Raw genomic sequence first — 12305 nt, 5'->3', positions numbered from 1 at the left:
TGTGTGTGTGTGTGTGTGTGTGTGTGTGTGTGTGTGTGTGTGTGTGTGTGTTGTCGCCCTTGTCCTCCCCGGCGCAGCGGGAACACACACCGGCTCACCGGTGGGCGCTGGGACAGGCAGACAATTAAACAGGTCAGCGTGGGGTGACCTGGGCCGGCCGGCGGGGGGCAGCCTGACGCTCCGCTGGAGGCCGGAGGACAGGCGACAACAGCAACACCTCGGACCGACAGGCTCTGTGTTTCACAGGCACACACTGAGGGACACACACACACATACACACACACGTATACACACGTGGTGCTGCATCCAGCCAGCAGCAGGAGAGGAGGATGATTAAGAAGTTAGACAGAGGAGGAAGAGCAGCAGCAGCAGCAGCAACACTCCTTCTCCTTCTTCCTCTTCTCCTTCTTCTTTTTCTGGACACTGACCTCGACTCTGAAGCTCTGACATGATGACACACACACACACAAACACACACACTTTCACACCACACACAACACACAACACAAGAAATTAACAATAATTACACTTTAAGCTATTATTCTGACATAGTTGCTCCAAAAACCACATAAAAACTGATGAGCAGACGTCATTAAAACCAAGGCGAGACACTACTGTACACTGTTTTTTCATGCACTGTTCAATTTTGAGATTTTGGGCTATTTTTCTTCCTTAACATGTATTCTTTCAGAAAAATCTAAAGAAATAGTAGAAAATCCACATCAAGGTTTTTATTTTACTTCATTTTGTGTCTTTCGTCAGTAGATTTCTCCTAAATTCACCAAGAGTTAACATACTACTGTGACGTACTGTGCTGTGCCAGTTTTTACTTGTGTCATTCTGTATCTTTGTTATTTGTTTTATGTTCTGCTAAACTGTGTTTTCATGTTTCTTTCATGCGCACGTATGCACACGTTTAAGAAATGGTTCCACTGCTATGTGCAGGGGACAATAAAGGTTTTCTGATTCTGATTCTGTTGTCTGACCCATGTCATGTCAGGTGTCATTGTAAAGCTCTCTCTCTCCTGAACAATGATGTGGCTCCAAAAATTTTCATTTCCTCCGTATCCGCAACCAATCGTAAAAGTACGATTGACAATAACAATCTCTGTAGTTTTACAGTCCAAGTCTTTAAAGGCCGTTTCCTCAGAAAGAGTTTTCCAGACTCAGACTCCTCTCTAGAAATCTCCACTTCAGCAGCACTTCCAGACACCAAACCTTCCACTTTGACCCCTTTCTATATTCTGAAGGTTTTTACAGAGAGGATTGTTGATATATCATTCACAGCCTCATTTATACAACATTTTATTACTAAAAACATGGAGACATTAGATGTTTTTAGGGCTGGTGACAGTATTTTCTCATTTACAGAGTAGTAAAAAGAGATATCCAAAATCCTCCTCTGTAAAAACTTCTGACTCTAATATGTCAACAAAATAAAACAAGAATTTTGAAAGTGGCTTTATCCATTTTTCATATTTTGGTTCTGGAAATGTATGCAAATGAGTGCATATTTCATCAGATATTGCCTCATTTACATATTTAAACATAAAATTTGACAAAACTTGTAATACAAAAAATATGTGTCTTAATGTGAGTGATAAATTTGGGAAGTTTCATGGTGAAATCTGCTAGTTAAAATTTTTACCCTATTCACCTGTAGTGTCTCCCTATGCAATAAGCAGATCTGAGTGTGTTTCATTGTATTTGTGAGTCTGTCTCCTCTTGTTGAAGGTAAAACATTTCACATCTCTCCCTCCGTCGCTCCACTGAGAGAGTTTTTTTCTTCTTTCTCTTCTTCTTTTTCTGCTGCAGAGATGTTACAACAATTAAGAAAACAGGTGCCTCACAGTGTCTGAACAAACTTCAGCCATGGCTCCTCTGTGATAGAAGCAGATTAAAGCCTTTCTCTTGTGTTTGCGTGGTAACTGATTGCCAAGGCAATGCTATTCTTGTTTGCTGTTGCAGCCGAGGCGGAATTACCTCGATTTTGTACAAAATAGTCAATTAAATTAACTGTGAAAGGCTATTTATTTTAACCCGGGGATACATTTTTTTTTTCCTTCTTCTCTTTTTCTCTCCTCTCAAAGATGTTCTAAGTGGGAGAAGCAAAAAGAGAGAGGGAGAGAGGGAGGGAGAGGGAGAGAGGGAGATGGAGAAGAGGAGAAATTGGCAGGAGAACAAAGAGGGAGGATGGAGAGGAGGATCCAGAGCTGGAGTCACACTGCCACCACATGGACGAGGGACGCAACTGCAGCGCCATGACAGAGACATTGCTGTATATGTCTATACTGTATATGATATATCGATATATATCTATTTATCATATACACACTCATATACACACACAATACAGTAGACTTTAAATCTATTGGACAATTGATCCCATCCAGAGCCAATGAGGTTCCTCGTCCTGTGTGTTACAACCACATACAGACGATTACTACATGTATAACTGTATATATATATATATCTAAAACACTGGTAACACTTTATAATAAGTACACACTATTAATCATTAGTTAAGCATTAATAAATACTGAATTCTTCATTTATAACGCATGAATACTCATTAGTATGCAGTTTATAAATACAGTTCGTGCTTATCAATGATGAGTAAAACATGTTTAACTGATTATAAACTACGTACTAATGAGTAGTATTCATGTGTTATAAATGATGAATTCAGTATTTAATGCTTAATAGAGTCTATTATTATAAAGTGTTACCACAACACTTTATAATAACTACTTAACATTAATTCATTTTAAATGTTTAACTCTGGATTAATAAGCTTATCTAATGTGTTTCATGATTTTGTATTTAAACAAGTTTATTAATCTTACTTATACTACTTATACGTTTGAATAATGATATTGTATTTTTATTTAATAAATGATGATTCATCATTATACATCAAGTATTATAAAACCAGTTCTTTATAAGACGTCAATGGTTCATAAACAAATGATCAATGAGTGTTTTCATAGTTTAACAATAATTAACTCTTAAGGTAATTAATGATTCATTCATTCAGGTAGTTATTACTGGTTTATTTGTACTTATATTACAGTTACATGTATTAACACATTTCATATCATTACAATCATTAAATACATTATATACATTATATAATAGATTTATAGCTGTGTTTATAAATTATTTATTAATTAGTATCAATGAAAGAATGGTTAATAATTGAGGAGATGCTAGAGGGGTTTTGTAATAATGAGACATATGGACATAATATTTTATATGTATCTTATATTATTTATTCTCTGCCGTTGGAGTAACTGTAACGTAACATAACATAATTCCACCCTGGTCTTTGATTCTTATTCAGGATAATAAATACCAGTTCTCTCTAATGTAGTAAAAAAAACAAAAAAAAAGAAAAAGAAAAAAACAAACAGAAGTTGTAAAATTTAATTCTAAAACACAGATAAAGGAACTGATTGATGACTGATTGATTGTCCCAGCATGCACTGCTGTTTTCATGTAGCTATTTGTGTCCTGACCCACACACATCGCACCCACAGACACTTCTGTTTGGTATTGCATCGTATCATATTGTATTGTATCATATCGTGAAGTATTGTAACACATCCTATATTATCACATTGTAACCATATCATATTGTATCATAAAGCAGTGGTTCTCAACTGGTGGGTCGGGACCCAAAAGTGGGTCTAGACCCGTTCTGGATGGGTCGCAGACAGCTGGTCAAAAAAGTAAATAATATTTAATGCACATCTGATGTTGGACATGTCTTTTATTTTGAAAAATAACTTATATTGAAAGCCACGCGTCACGTGAACACATGCAGTTGTAATGCTCCTCCTCACTTTCTGCAAAAGATTATGCAAAGATATCAGTTTCTTATTAATGTGGCCTGATGCAGTGAATCTGGTTTTGTTTTCTGGGTCTTTATTTTGATTTGATCTGATTTGATTTGATCAACTTTATTAATCCCAGAGGGCAATTCTGTTCGGCAGTCCACCAAGAACAATAATAATAATAATACAAGCTCATCCACAACAGCACATCAATACAAACTCAACAATACAGACTCATCCACATTCATACATATGCACAGGTGCTAGTTTGTATTTACAATGTCAGTGGAAGCAAAACATGACCTTTGTCTCCCGTTTGGCCTTCCAGCGTGTAAAAAATAAAATAAATAAATCAAAAATTAAAAATCAAGAATCAAAAATAGATCAATAAATGAATAATCAAAAATTATTATGCAATTTGATATTTATTCACTTTAGTGAACATGCTCTGAATGCAGAGATGCATTAGAAGTCAAATATATCGTTTTGTTGGTCTCCATTTTGTGCAGTTTGATATTTTTTTATTCACTTCCGTACATGCAGTTGTCATGGTAACTCCTCAGTTTCATTCGTGTGCTCTGAAATGCACTTTGCTCAATAAAGAGCTAAATGAGTTTTTAAAGGCTTTAAAAAAATATAAATCTTGGTTTGAATTCTATAAAAGTGGGTCGCGACTTAATGACCATGGGACAATGTGGAGCCCAAAGTGAGACTAGTGGAGAACCCCTGTCATAAAGTATCGTAATGCATCGTAAAGTGGGTCTATCATATCGTATTGTAAAGTAACGCATTGTAACATATATTGTAAAGTTTGGTAATGCATCGTAAAGTATCGTATCATATCGCATCGTATCGAAACATATAATAACATATCTTCCAGTTTGTGTAAACCAGCTCTACAGCCATTATAATGTACAGACCTGAGTCAACACAACAGTCATGAAGAACAAAAAGAAGTAGGTATTGTCTTTAACTGCAACTAAAACATAAAACATTAAACCCATCCTCCATTAAAAAGTCACCGAACATGTTTCTGTCTCTGCTTCAACTATAGTGAACAAACACACACAATGACACATTCACATCAGTGTCAGTAAACATGCGTTAACATGAGGTTTCCTTCTATCCAGATAAGAAACACACACACACACGATAATTCAAGGTGAAACAAAGTGAAGGAGATTTTTTCTTTCTTTTAATCTTTTAACAGATTCATCTTTAAAAGCAAACAGGCAAAAACAAACAAACACACACACACAGAGATGCACATGCGCACAGCGGCGTGGGGTTAAATGAGGCGTGTGATACACTGTAGTGGAATGTGTATGACAGTAAGACAGAGAGAATAATTGTGACTGTGAGATAGAGCAAATGATGTGCTGCAGGGAAGTAAACAATGCCAGTTCCTGTGATAGACGGCACAACACTTTCCATCTCATTGACTCTGAATAATTTTTCACATCAAATGAAAAGTAATTACATCACAACAACTCATGTTGAATGGTTTCCTCTGTGTGTGAGTGAGTGTGTGTGTGTCTGCTTGTGTGTCTGCTTGTGTGAACATGTGTGTGTGTGTTATGATGAGTGTTTGTGTTGGTCAGTGATGTCAAACAGGAGGCGACGCTGAACCTCACAGAGATTCTGACTCGACGTCGACGACCATGTGAGAATTAGATTTACACGGTCCAACACGTACAGGACCATGGTGGCTTGTTCTTTTCTTTTGTAATAAGCAATTAATAGACTAAATAATATATATTTAATGAGTTAAAGCAGAAGTAAGCGATCCGGTGGTTTTGGCTAATGCTGCGTTCCAGGCAGGCTATTGAAACCGTAAATTACAGCTTCAAGTCACGACTTACGACTTTGTAGCGTTCCAGGCAACACACTCGTGTTTCTCCGACCTGTTTTACCTGTGAAAGTCACTATAACGGCCACTCGTAACTTCTGACCCGTGAACTCGTACCAGATCGAACTGGTACGACTTCACAGGTCGGAAAAACACCAGTTACGAGTTGCCTTGAACGCACCATAACTTCTTGTCAGCCGACGGAGTTAGCAGCCCCCGCCCTCGTCATGGATCTATTGGTCCTCGTCCCTACGTCACCACATTCAGGCGCATCCCTTGGCTGCACACACAGAGAGGACTGCCCCTTTATGCCGTTCTCTCTCCTCATTGGATAAAAACTGTAGGATACGATAAATGTTTTCTCCTGGGCTCAGAGCAGAGCAGAGCAGAGTGACTGACAGACCCGTGTTTCAGACCAAACACTCTATAGAAGTGATTGCTGTCGGAAGATACAACTATTTAAGACTTATATTAACACAAATATATCACTTACTTCTGCTTTAAATGTATAACATGCAACAACATGTATTATGTTACATACTGTTATTTCATTGTAATTAATGAAACATAAAGAAATAATCTTATATAGGCTACATATATATCCAGTGGTGGACAGTAACGGAGTAAATTTACTTGAGTACTGTACTTAAGTACATATCCGGAGGATTTGTACTTTACTGGAGTATTAGATTTCTTTGGTACTTATTACTCTTACTTGAATACATTTCCAAGACAAATATTTTTACTTTTACTCGAGTTAATTTCTAGGAAGGCTGAAAAGTACTGGTTACTTTCAAGTCTGCTCTTTTTTTTCTTTTTCTAAAATACTATTGAACAAAGAGTTCATTCTCAGAAACAAGAGTTAAAAGCTCCTTAAATTCATTTAGAAAAAAGTATAGTCATTCATTGATGTGAAAAATAGGAAATTTACTCACTTACTCTTATTTTTACTTAAAGTAAATTTAAAAGCAAGTACTTTTTTACTCTTACTGGAGTAACATGTCGACTGAGCTACTTTTACTTGTAACAGAGTACATTTTGACCAGTAGTATTTGTACTCTTACTCAAGTACTGGGGTCGAGTACTCTGTCCATCTCTGCATATATCTTATATTGTTTCTTCTCTGCTGTTGGAGTACACATGACCGTCTGTCTCTTACCGGCTGTGGCTCAAGGTTGAATTTCTTCTCATTAAACATGTTTATTGACATCAGATTTATCTATGAACATCACTTTACAAGCCCAAAGTCAGTAGGCAAGGTGATTTTATTTGTATAGCCTATTTTCACAAACAGTTTGTCTCAAAGGGCTTTACATTATAGCATCATTACAACATCATCGGGACCATAATTTTAGCTTTTATGAGAATAAAGTGAAGTCATGTGCATGAACATGACAGGTGTGACACTTTGAGGACTGTTCCAATGCATTTTCTATGGGACAAAAAAATCTGAAAAAGTTTAATATTTTTTTAAAAATGTATAAAGAGTATTAAAGATATGAATGTACAAAAGAAGCTGCACAGTTTGATGTTTTAATTGTTGAAGTAGCAGAAAGTACACAGGACTAGTTGGACTGCAAAAAATGCCGGAAGATGTGAGAATTCCTAGAAAGAGCATTTCCATAAAGAAAATGCGTGTGAATGCTGAAAGCCATAGCTGAAGCCAGGCTGAATGAGCAGAAGGAATTGACAAAGAATTAACAAAGAATTGACAAAGGATGGAGTGAGGACGACGCTACAGTTTTCTCTTCTTCTACCAGTGCAAACATGTGATCGGATCTCAACGAATATTTGAAAAAAAAGTATAAAAAGTATTTAAAAAATTGAATGTCCAGAAGAAGCTGCACAATTTGATGTTTTAATTGTTGAAGTAGCAGAAAGTATACAGGACTAGTTGGACTGCAAAAAATGCCGGAAGATGTGAGAATGACTAGAAAGAGCATTTCCATAAAGAAAATGCGTGTGAATGCTGAAAGCCGTAGCTGAAGCCACGCTGAATGAGCAGAAGGAATGGACAAAGAGAGGAAATGTAGGAATGAGGGTCAGCGTCAGAAGCTGTGGAGACGTTGTGGAGTGAGGATGACGCTACAGTTTTCTCTTCTTCTACCAGTGCAAACATGTGATCGGATCTCAACGAATATTTGAAAAAAAGTATAAAAAGTATTTTTAAAAATTGAATGTCCAGAAGAAGCTGCACAATTTGACGTTTTAATTGTTGAAGTCTTGCTGGTTGTGTGTGTGGTTCTGGTCTGTGGAGGATTCTGGTTCGCCGATGAAAACCTGTAATCAATATTAAGGTAATTAATAATAATACAATTGTAACAAACCAAAAAAAAAAGTAGTCAGAAACAGTTTTGACTCTTTTGTTTCTTAAAAATGAATATCCTTCCTTCATTAAACACAAGGACACTGAGTCTGAGTTGACTGTTGTTAACGCAAATCTATTGATTCATTTACACGATAATATTGATATATATAATTGATTGCTTCGACTATAAAATACAGACCTATCTTCACTTGTTCTGATATTTATTTGTGTTTGTTATTTCCTGTTCTGGCCACTAGATGTAGCACTTCTCACATGAAGCATCATGATGATTTCCTGAGTGAGTAAATCCAGTGAGTTTTCAGCCCAGTCCGGTCCATAAAGGCAGGACTTCTTCCCTGTTCACCTGCTTTCTGAAACTGTCCAAGAGTATGAAACATTCCACATAATTCTGGCAAAGACTGTATGAACAGTATGTACAAATAAAATGTATGCAATTAAAGGGAATAAAGGTGACATAGCCTATTATTAATGATAGTGAAATCTAAAAAAAATAAAATAAAAAGAGAGAGAAAATCAAACTATGAGAGAAAACAAATACAGTTTAAGTGTTTAAGTTTCTGCTGTTTAATGTTCTTTTGTGTAATGTTGCATCCTATCTTATCTACAGCCTCTTTAGTATTTGTTGTAAAGTATTTTAGCATTTAGTATGTGGTTATTTTCAAGTGTAATACTACACCGCAGTGCTGCAGCTGAGGCAACCTCACTTTTCCTTGTGTATGTTAGAGAATTTCACTATGTAGTTTGTGTGGTTAAAGGTCAGTCCCTGTCCCTGTGTTTATACACTGCCTGCACAATTATTAGGCAAGTGAGTATTTTGACCTCATTATCATTTGTATACATAACTTCAACCCATATAAACTCGAATGTTGGTTGGATTTAAGCATTAAATTACGTTTTTTTATTTTATTTGCTCATTGTCAAGTCAAACCAGAGAATATTTTTGTTCATGTAAAACAAAATCCAAATATTTTCGTTGAAACTGGAAATATCTCTGCGAGTGCTTGTTATGTAGTGAGTCGTAGACCTCCTCCTCACAAACGACTCTGATGCTTCTTGACCTTATTTTGAACGCAGGAGGAGCCGTAACACACATAGTTATTGCACATTGTTTGTCCTTTCTATGTATTTTTTCATTTGTCTCTCTTTCTTCCTCTCTGCACTGAGCACTTACGCAATTTTGTTGTTGTATTTTATTTCCTCTGTAATTATTTCCACTTTTGAGAGCTGTAAAAGTGCTGTATAAATAAAATGTATTATTATTATATTATTAACATGCCCCTTTCTGAGATGTAGCCTACTGCCAGAGACGGTTATCTGCCCGGGAACAAGCCGAGGACATGTCCCCTCCTTCAGTGTCTTAACTCTCACTCTCTCACAGACACAACTGTAGAGTTAGATGATAACAGTCACCGTCACTGTTTAACTTGACTTGAAAATGAAAAATAATAACTAAGTAATTAAATAAAATATAAAAAATGACATTTTCAGGAAGGCATTCTTAGATGTTTTTACTATTGTCATTGCACTTTAATCTCCTTCAGCTGTTTTCTTTAATATACTTTATTACCTGTGTCTTCTGCTGATTTTAATGCGTCTGATTTTTCTCTTAGTGTTTTGTTTATTTTGTTTCTGGTTTCTGTAGCACTTTGAGATTACTTTATTAAAAGTGCTTTACAAATAAAATGTATTATTATTATTAATTATCAAAGAGGCCATCTCACACCTCTTGCAGCTGCTTCCCCACTATCTAACCCTTTTCCTCGGTTCTGCTTGTTGAAGGCCCATACCTGCCGCCGTTCGCCTATAGGCCACTTTTTTTGTGACACACTGTTGCTACTAATTATTGAAACTAACTCTGTCTTTTGGTGTTTCTGTGTTGTAAATAATCCTTACAGATAACCCTGTTCTTTTATCCTCTCTCAATGTTTAGGCTCTCTAAAGAATCCTGTAATGTTTGTAAAAAAAATCTTGGCTATTAACTCTTTTATGTTCTTGTTTTTGTTGAATGTTTGCATAGTTGTGCATATTTGCTATTGTCCTTTAACCAATCTTTTCTCCTTTACAGCCCTCCTGCCCCCTCCCCTCAAGAAGCGTATGCCTCTAGTCAGGCCATCATTGTAAATAAGAACTTGTTCTTAATTGATTCCGCCTGGTTGAATAAAGGTTAAATAAAATAGAAAATATTATTATTATTATTATTATTATTATTATTATTATTATTATTATTAAAGCAGAAGTAAGCGATCCGGTGGTTTTGGCTAATGCTGCGTTCCAGGCAGGCTTTTGAAACCGTAAATTACAGCTTCAAGTCACAACTTACGACTTTGTAGCGTTCCAGGCAACCCACTCGTGTTTCTCCGACCTGTTTTACCTGTGAAAGTCACTATAACGGCCACTCGTAACTTCTGACCCGTGAACTCGTACCAGATCGAACTGGTACCACTTCACAGGTCGGAAAAACACGAGTTACGGGTTGCCTTGAACGCACCATAACGTCTTGTCAGCAGATGGAGTTAGCAGCCCCCGCCCTCGTCATGGATCTATTGGTCCTCGTCCCTACGTCACCACATTCAGGCGCATCCCTTGGCTGCACACACAGAGAGGACTGCCCCTTTATGCCGTTCTCTCTCCTCATTGGATAAAACTTGTAGGATACAAGGAAAGTTTTCTCCTGGGCTCAGAGCAGAGCAGAGGGACTGACAGACCCGTGTTTCAGACCAAACACTCTATAGAAGTGATTGCTGTCGGAAGATACAACTATTTAAGACTTAGATTAACACAAAAATTCACCTTACTTCTGCTTTAACAGCACTTCAGTGGGATACAATCTATGTAGCAGTTGACATTTAAAAATTAGCTTTTGCCTTCAGGGAAGCGGTGGTTACTACCGATGGCCCTTGGTCCCGATGGCCCTTTGTCCCAGAAGCTGTCAACGCAATAAATAAGATCAGAATGCGGCCTCCTGTTTTTTCCTTTGCTGAGGGTTTTCCTACACAGCAGGTTCGTACTGTGGTGTGTTTTATGAAATTATGTGGGCCTACTTGAATGTGTGATGTGTGAAGTACAGTTACTGCCGTAGGCTATTTTATATTTTTTTTTTCTTTTATCCTTGAAATGTTTGTTTTTTTACTGTGTCATTGTGTTCTGTTTTGTGAGACATGTCTGTGGTGAAACCAAAGAGGAATTTCCACTCTGTGGATAATAAAGTTTTTGAAATTGAAATTGAAATTGAAAAATTAGACTTCTTTAGTTGTGTTATTTAAAGTAAAGTTTTGGGGCAGGGACCAATCTCTGCAAGAACCAGTGCGCTAGGGGGCAGCACGAGCCGCTGCGTGAACCTTGACGCACTCACGTACCGGAAGAAGAATAACTACGCACCATGACGTCAGCGCGTCGGAGCATGCCTACTACGCTCGAACATAAACAAAGGCAGGACGCGGCGCTCAGACAAACTGAACTCTTCTGTCGATTTTAAACGTTTTATATGCGAACAACGGGCAGAAATTTTGGGGGGGAGTGACTTTGACTTTTATTTTTTATTTTTTATATTTCTGGAGCGATGGAGAACGCATTACTGATGCGAGTGAGTGTGTTTACCGACCAGGGCGGCAGGAAATACATGGAAGACGTGACCGAGATCGTAGTGGAGCCAGAGCCCGGGGAAGACGAGCCGAGGTCCGGGGAGGAGGAGGAGGAGGAGAGCGGGGAGGGAGAGGGAGAAGGAGAGGGAGAAGGAGAAGGAGAGGCGGCTGAAGGTGCGTTTTATTCTTACAAATCATTTAAAAATACAAAATACAAATTCAATCCACAATATAGGGGGAGACCGGGGACAGTTGCAACACTTTTTGGCATTTGGCTCTGTTACTCAGAGACGGTTTGGATTAGACAAACCACATTTTTATACAATAAACTTAATACCCAGGGGGCAAAATCCCAGTTTAAAAAAAACAAAAAACAGGCACGGAGCGTTGTAAAAGGTTTGACACCAGAAATGATCTCTAGGAACTTGAAGGATTAAAACCTGGGTGGACAACCCGGTCAACTAGCTGCTGGAAAGCTACAGGGGCCAAAACCCCTTTCTGGGGTCATTTTGCTGGTGAAATGATGTAAATGCAAATATTTAGGTACTACAATGGCATAAATAGTCATACAACTATAACATTTGGCAGAGAATATCTTGACACATAGGGGGAGGCAGGAAAAAAACATTCTGGGGTTTGTTGCAACTCGATTTTAAGATATCACCCTCAACATCCCAAAAAAGACCAAAAAAAGTACTGTTCGCCTGTTA

General features: G+C 37.6%; 1 protein-coding gene across 1 annotated transcript in view; it reads left to right on the top strand.

Annotated features, from left to right (window-relative positions):
• Positions 1–12305, top strand: part of LOC146975246 (protein phosphatase 1D-like) — a 30352-nt gene that overhangs the window by 2118 nt on the left and 15929 nt on the right. The window lies entirely within an intron of this gene.

This window comes from Trachurus japonicus, chromosome 13 (assembly GCF_045865225.1).
Source record: "Trachurus japonicus isolate A0001 chromosome 13, Traja_1.0".
In the NCBI taxonomy this organism is placed as follows: domain Eukaryota; kingdom Metazoa; phylum Chordata; class Actinopteri; order Carangiformes; family Carangidae; genus Trachurus; species Trachurus japonicus.
Note: the sequence above shows the minus strand (reverse complement) of the source record. Positions and strands in the feature narration are given on the sequence as shown.